A 7,106-nucleotide genomic window follows, 5' to 3' on the forward strand; every position below is an offset into this window, starting at 1 on the left:
AATCCATTAGTTAATTAAATTTGTGAACTTAAAACTTGGTGGTTATGGTCAAATATCAAAATTGTCGAAGCAAATCATTTTACAGTACACAGCAATTTGATCACTGATAGGATTATTTAATACCTGGGATTGAACACCACAAGGCAGTAAAATAAGAAAAGTTGACAATACAGACTGTCTAGTAAAATGTAAATGCTAAAATACGATGTGAAATTATAATATAGAAATTGTTTGATTACAACCGACAAAAGATTAAAATATGATGGCATGAATTTAATTTTATTTCATTTTTACTTTATTTTGTAATTGTTTTTATTATTATTACCGGTATGTATATCTTATTATTTGTAATAATAATAATAATAATCTTTATTGAAACCGCATCTCGGAGTGGGATCTTAGTTGAAAATACAATAAAGTAATACAAAAAGATAGCAAAAAAAAAACAAGACATTCATAGACATTTGAATAAAGAAAAGAAGAAAAAAAAATTGAATTATTTGGTGGTTGGTTGAGGCATCTGGCATTTTAAGATTTTTTCTTGTCGTAATTTGAAACAAATGTGGATGGATTTTCCTTCTTCAATGATTGTTTTGTCATTTTAACTTTTTAGTATATTTATTGTATTACTTTAACTAATACCTTGTGTACAGCTTGTGTTTGTTGTTTTGTTGATGAAATCTCGATTAATAAGAATTTTATATATTTTTTTATAAAACTTGCATGGGTTTTTTACTAGTAATCGTATACTACTACTAGGGTTTTTTCTAGAGAAAAAAATGCAAAAGTGAGCACTGCAATTCAGTGGAGCCAACCAAGTGGGGGAGATAGGGTTCTCCTTACCAGGGTGTGGAGTTTTTGATAATTCTAAAATGGAGCATTCTATGGCTTCCTTGGGGCCAAAATTACTATCAGACAGGTAACAATTGAAGATTACAGCCACATCAGCCCTGATGAGCCCTGGTCAATCAGAATTTTATGGTTGCCAGAGGATCTGCTCTCCAGTGTAAGGGCGTGCATGGCCATGGCATGAGGGCACTGCGCCCCCTATTCCCTTGTTTAAAAAAAATCCCTGCTACTACTACTAGTAGTCTACTGCATGATCTTTATTATTTCTCGTCTGATTTTAGTTTAATGTAGATTGTTTGGGTGTTTTTTATATTTAATTGTCATGTAGAGGCACAGTCCCTCTATCACTAGAGGGACTGTGGTAGAGGTAACCATTTATGTAACCATGGAGGGTCTTTCACCTCCATGATGTAACCATTCTATGTGTTTCAATACAGTACTAACAATACAGATTACCTGACACCATGGAGATAATTTAGCCCTATACTTACAGCATTGTAAATACAACCCATAGGGAGTTTAGAGTTTGTGGAGAAACCGTGGGAACCATTGACCTAGGGAGTACCGATCCCCAAAACGTTGCCAGGACCAATCACAAACAATATTTTTTTTTTTTTATTAGACGCATAAAATCTTTAGGAAAGGATAAAAAGGGTCTTACAGAAAAAAATTAAAACAAACTACAATCTAAAAAATAAAACAAAAAATAAAAACTTTTCTAAAAATTAAAACAAATCAAAAACAATAAAGACAATTTGCAGTCAATGGTGAATACAGAATATAGAATGAACACAAAATGTAGCCTAATACACTGATAGTTGTTGCTGTTTTGTTCCATAGTTGTTTTTTAGGAAGACTGCTAAGGCTGATGCTAGAGTATGGTTTGCCATAATCAAAATGAATTTATTCTGACTATTTTCTTTATCAAAATTTGGAACTTTATTTTGGGCAGTCAGGAATAATTTGTCCCTATGGTGACTGTAAGCTGGACATTTCATTACAAAATGTTGCTCATCCTCAATAATAGACTACTAGTTAGACTGTCGACAGTCCCTCTGGCCTTACGTGTGTGTGTGTGTGTGTGTTTTTTTTATTATTAATATTAATCAAACGCCGTAGTCGTTTGCGAAATGCCGAAGGCATTTCAAGCGAGGGCCGTAAGGCCCGAGAGACTGTTATAGCCTGCTGCGCCACCACTCGCCACTGTAGAGAAATTCTCCTGTAGCGTACCATCATGATTGACAGGCATTTCGCAAACGCCTACGGCGTTTGATTAATATTAATATTAATAAAAAAAACACACACACGTAAGGCCAGAGGGACTGTCGACAGTCTAACTACTAGTATGCATCGGATTAACACCTCTGTTTTGCCCAAATTAACCAACTTTCCCTCACGCTAACAAAATAATCTGTTGTTTTTTACTGACTTCCCGTTTCGGTCCGTCATTGAAAATTGAGCCCAAACATGCGGGCTGTTGACAATAACTGATGCCGGAACGTAGGTGGAGGAACTGTGGGCTGTGGCACAATTCTATGGCATCTCTGGTACATAAAGAAATTCCCCTAATTGGTAACAATGGTCCTCATTAACAATAATACCCACACGTAAAGCTTCTATTCATAGGCGCGTATCACATAATACCAGTTAATAGTCCTTTTTTTTCTCTTCTATCTTGTGTAACATATTTAAAAACTACAAGTTATGTATGTGTGGAACCGTCATGGCAATGCATCTATATGCATGGACAGAACAGGGCGGTGGAAAGGGTAATTCAACTGAGTTTTGAATCTACATGTACTTATTTCTTATCTGAGCATGCGCAAACATGGTAGCTGTTGACAGTCATTGTTTTGACTCGTCTGAACATAGACCCTCTTTTCTGAATCATGTTATATTTCACCTTCCATGTCTGGGTGTAGGAAGTTTCGACACAACAGATACTAGTAATGTCAAGAAGCCAGAATTTAAAATATTCTCCACATGTCATATGTATGAACAATTGCGTACTGACTCAGCACTTGATTAATTCATGGAAGGTACCTTCCGTGATTAATTTAATAATTTGAGTAATTAAAACAAACGAAAAATTACTTGATTGGAATTTGGTGGGAGCGAGACTTGAAAGAAAATCTTTTTTTGAGTAAACCTTACATGAGCTTTTACTAGTACATGTGATGAGTAACAGATCACCTTACACCGTGAAGCTAGTTTAGCCATACAATGTGACACACTCAAATATCACCACAGTCACAGTTACTAAAAAAGAACCGTGCCACAGTATAATCAGACAAGGATAACGAATTGAAAGTCATAGTGCTTCGCTATACGAGGCTATCTCATTCCCATAAAAGTTAACCCCCATAAAGAGAAACACGTGGCAATGGAAAAATAACATACTCTCCCAACACAAATTTGGTGCAACATTATTTATTTTGTATAATTGTTAATTTGATGGGCACAATATTGCATTGGCTGTATGCCTGGATAAATAGTTAGAGCTAGAGCGATAGTTAAAACAAATATGGAAACTTCATGTGTGTGAAAGATAGTAAAATATGATTTGAGTCACAATGGATATCGACTTATCATGCATAGTAACTAAGTTATATCGTGGAACTCAACATTTACAATCATGAATTGATTCAGTTTATTCCAGTTCATGGCTGCATCCTGAATTCATAATTATATTAAAATTACAGCAGGACTATGGGAGAACGCAACTCATGTAAGAAGCAAATAGAAGAAGTTCAGTTCATCGCTTCGTCAAAAAAATAAAACACGTGACCCTCAATTTAAAAAAACAATGAATGGAAGATTTTGTTTCGTGTTTTTTTTTTCATGTTCTACATAATAGGGAGAATGATGTCATACGAAGTGCTTGGTATGTCTCCATTCGATGTTGTCATTGTAGTTTCAGTTTCAGTGCATCATTTATTTTCCCGTATTCGCAACGGGTTTGAAGTCTGATGCATCCTGGGAGCATTGTCCTTTGAGCTAAATCTTGTTTTTAGCTACATACCAAGTATTTGCTGGATATTTAGTGCTTTTATATACAGTATACCGCATTATGAATTTAGTACAAAAATGTCTCTCCCGTAATTACATTACGTAATACTAACATTATTATTACACAGGGGTGTTGATGAAGACGTGTAGTGGTCCTCATTAACAATAATACCCACACGTAAAGCTTCTATTCATAGGCGCGTATCACATAATACCAGTTAATAGTCCTTTTTTTTCTCTTCTATCTTGTGTAACATATTTAAAAACTACAAGTTATGTATGTGTGGAACCGTCATGGCAATGCATCTATATGCATGGACAGAACAGGGCGGTGGAAAGGGTAATTCAACTGAGTTTTGAATCTACATGTACTTATTTCTTATCTGAGCATGCGCAAACATGGTAGCTGTTGACAGTCATTGTTTTGACTCGTCTGAACATAGACCCTCTTTTCTGAATCATGTTATATTTCACCTTCCATGTCTGGGTGTAGGAAGTTTTGACACAACAGATACTAGTAATGTCAAGAAGCCAGAATTTAAATATTCTCCACATGTCATATGTATGAACAATTGCGTACTGACTCAGCACTTGATTAATTCATGGAAGGTACCGTTAGTACCTTCCGTGATTAATTTAATAATTTGAGTAATTAAAACAAACGAAAAATTACTTGATTGGAATTTGGTAGGAGCGAGACTTGAAAGAAAATCTTTTTTGAGTAAACCTTACATGAGCTTTTACTAGTACATGTGATGAGTAACAGATCACCTTACACCGTGAAGCTAGTTTAGCCATACAATGTGACACACTCAAATATCACCACAGTCACAGTTACTAAAAAAGAACCGTGCCACAGTATAATCAGACAAGGATAACGAATTGAAAGTCATAGTGCTTCGCTATACGAGGCTATCTCATTCCCATAAAAGTTAACCCCCATAAAGAGAAACACGTGGCAATGGAAAAATAACATACTCTCCCAACACAAATTTGGTGCAACATTATTTATTTTGTATAATTGTTAATTTGATGGGCACAATATTGCATTGGCTGTATGCCTGGATAAATAGTTAGAGCTAGAGCGATAGTTAAAACAAATATGGAAACTTTGTGTGTGTGAAAGATAGTAAAATATGATTTGAGTCACAATGGATATCGACTTATCATGCATAGTAACTAAGTTATATCGTGGAACTCAACATTTACAATCATGAATTGATTCAGTTTATTCCAGTTCATGGCTGCATCCTGAATTCATAATTATATTAAAATTACAGCAGGACTATGGAAGAAGTTCAGTTCATCGCTTCGTCAAAAAAATAAAACACGTGACCCTCAATTTAAAAAAACAATGAATGGAAGATTTTGTTTCGTGTTTTTTTTTTCATGTTCTACATAATAGGGAGAATGATGTCATACGAAGTGCTTGGTATGTCTCCATTCGATGTTGTCATTGTAGTTTCAGTTTCAGTGCATCATTTATTTTCCCGTATTCGCAACGGGTTTGAAGTCTGATGCATCCTGGGAGCATTGTCCTTTGAGCTAAATCTTGTTTTTAGCTACATACCAAGTATTTGCTGGATATTTAGTGCTTTTATATACAGTATACCGCATTATGAATTTAGTACAAAAATGTCTCTCCCGTAATTACATTACGTAATACTAACATTATTATTACACAGGGGTGTTGATGAAGACGTGTAGTGCCGTCAATCAACCTCACGAATAAACAAATATTTATTTTTTTAGTTAATGATTAAATCATCGCACATGCAATGTTTCTCCGAAGGGGGTTCCTTTCGTACGTGTGTCCGCGTTATGTATTTTCCAGGGTATTTTCGATCCAATAATTATAGTCAAAAGTGAGTAAACTAGGGAGTAAACGGAAATGGTTGCCCAGGGACGCGCGCCTTATAGGGGTTCAATAACAAAAGGCGTGTCAATGACGTCAATGTTCACGAAAACAAAGAACTGAGCCTTTTTTACTCCATGATCCACAGTTTTATCGAGTCGTGAAATTATAGTAAGGCTGAAAATGCGAATCACGTTTGGGTAATATGTCGAATTTCTAAAGACAGGAGCTTATCGCGATAGACTTGGAATCAATTTCGAGAATAAAGTTGTCATCTCTTTTCCAGATCTATAAATAAAAAATGTGTAAGCACAGTAATTTACATAACTCAACAGGGATTGGTAGATTCTAATCACGTGTCTTTGTGGGTTAACGTGATTGGGTAGCTAAATGCACTGTATTTGTGTCGTTCTGTTGTTAGTGTTTGAGAAGAGTCGAGCTCTTGCCATTACTTTGTGCAATTTATCGGCGTTCATGCCTATTTTCAGCACAATTTTGTGCCAAAAGAGTGTAGACGAGAGGGGAGAGAGCATATCACCATTTGAAGGCAGTTAGTAAGAGAATATTCAGTGAAGAATATTTGAAGAAGGAGTTTTTTTATCGCCGAGAAGAGCTGTTATATTTACTCGCCATCTTTGTTCCACGTTGGAACTCTTTGTTGGTTTTTTGCCAAAACGAAGGCTTTCTGGTAAATACTTCTCATCCAAGCGAAGAGACGAAAGAAGAACGTTCAGCGACTGTAATCGAAATATTACCTCGCTCGGATCGTTTCGAATGATAATACGTGCTTGTTTCAGGGAGCGATTTTAGGTCAAAATCAGATTGAGTCATCGACGAGACCGAGAAACGCACGTAGACAGAGGTCACCTAGCCACGACAAACAGGTTCTTCGATGACTTACACCATGGCTCCAAACAGCCCAAATCCAAACAGTACTCACCACACCCCGACTAGAAGAGGTGGAGGGAACAGTTATAGGAAGTATAGGGACCGAAACAGCAACACACCATCGCCAAAACTACGTAAGGGTAATATCAACGGCACACAAAGCAGGGTTTCACCACGTACAACTATGGACATAGAGAACAACAATCGACGAGTTAAGTCGTCTTCGCCGTTCATCGTCACACCCAGACAATCACCACAGCCGTCCGATCCCAACAGCAATAACGAAAGTCCCTATGCTGGTGCTAAGTTTAGCGACCCACCATCGCCAAAATTTCTGCCGAGGCCACCCACACGTTGGGTCGAAGAGTCGGTAAAAAATAGGAGGGTCAGTACTACTGCCATTATTACTCCTCGCAGCATTACTCCTGAAGCAGAATGTGATATCATGACTTCACAACTGAAAATGATGCTCAAAGTAACTGCGTGAATTTTAAGGCGATTTTAA

The sequence above is a fragment of the Saccoglossus kowalevskii genome, chromosome 10 (genome assembly GCF_978046115.1).
Source record: "Saccoglossus kowalevskii chromosome 10, keSacKowa6.1, whole genome shotgun sequence".
Lineage (NCBI taxonomy): Eukaryota > Metazoa > Hemichordata > Enteropneusta > Harrimaniidae > Saccoglossus > Saccoglossus kowalevskii.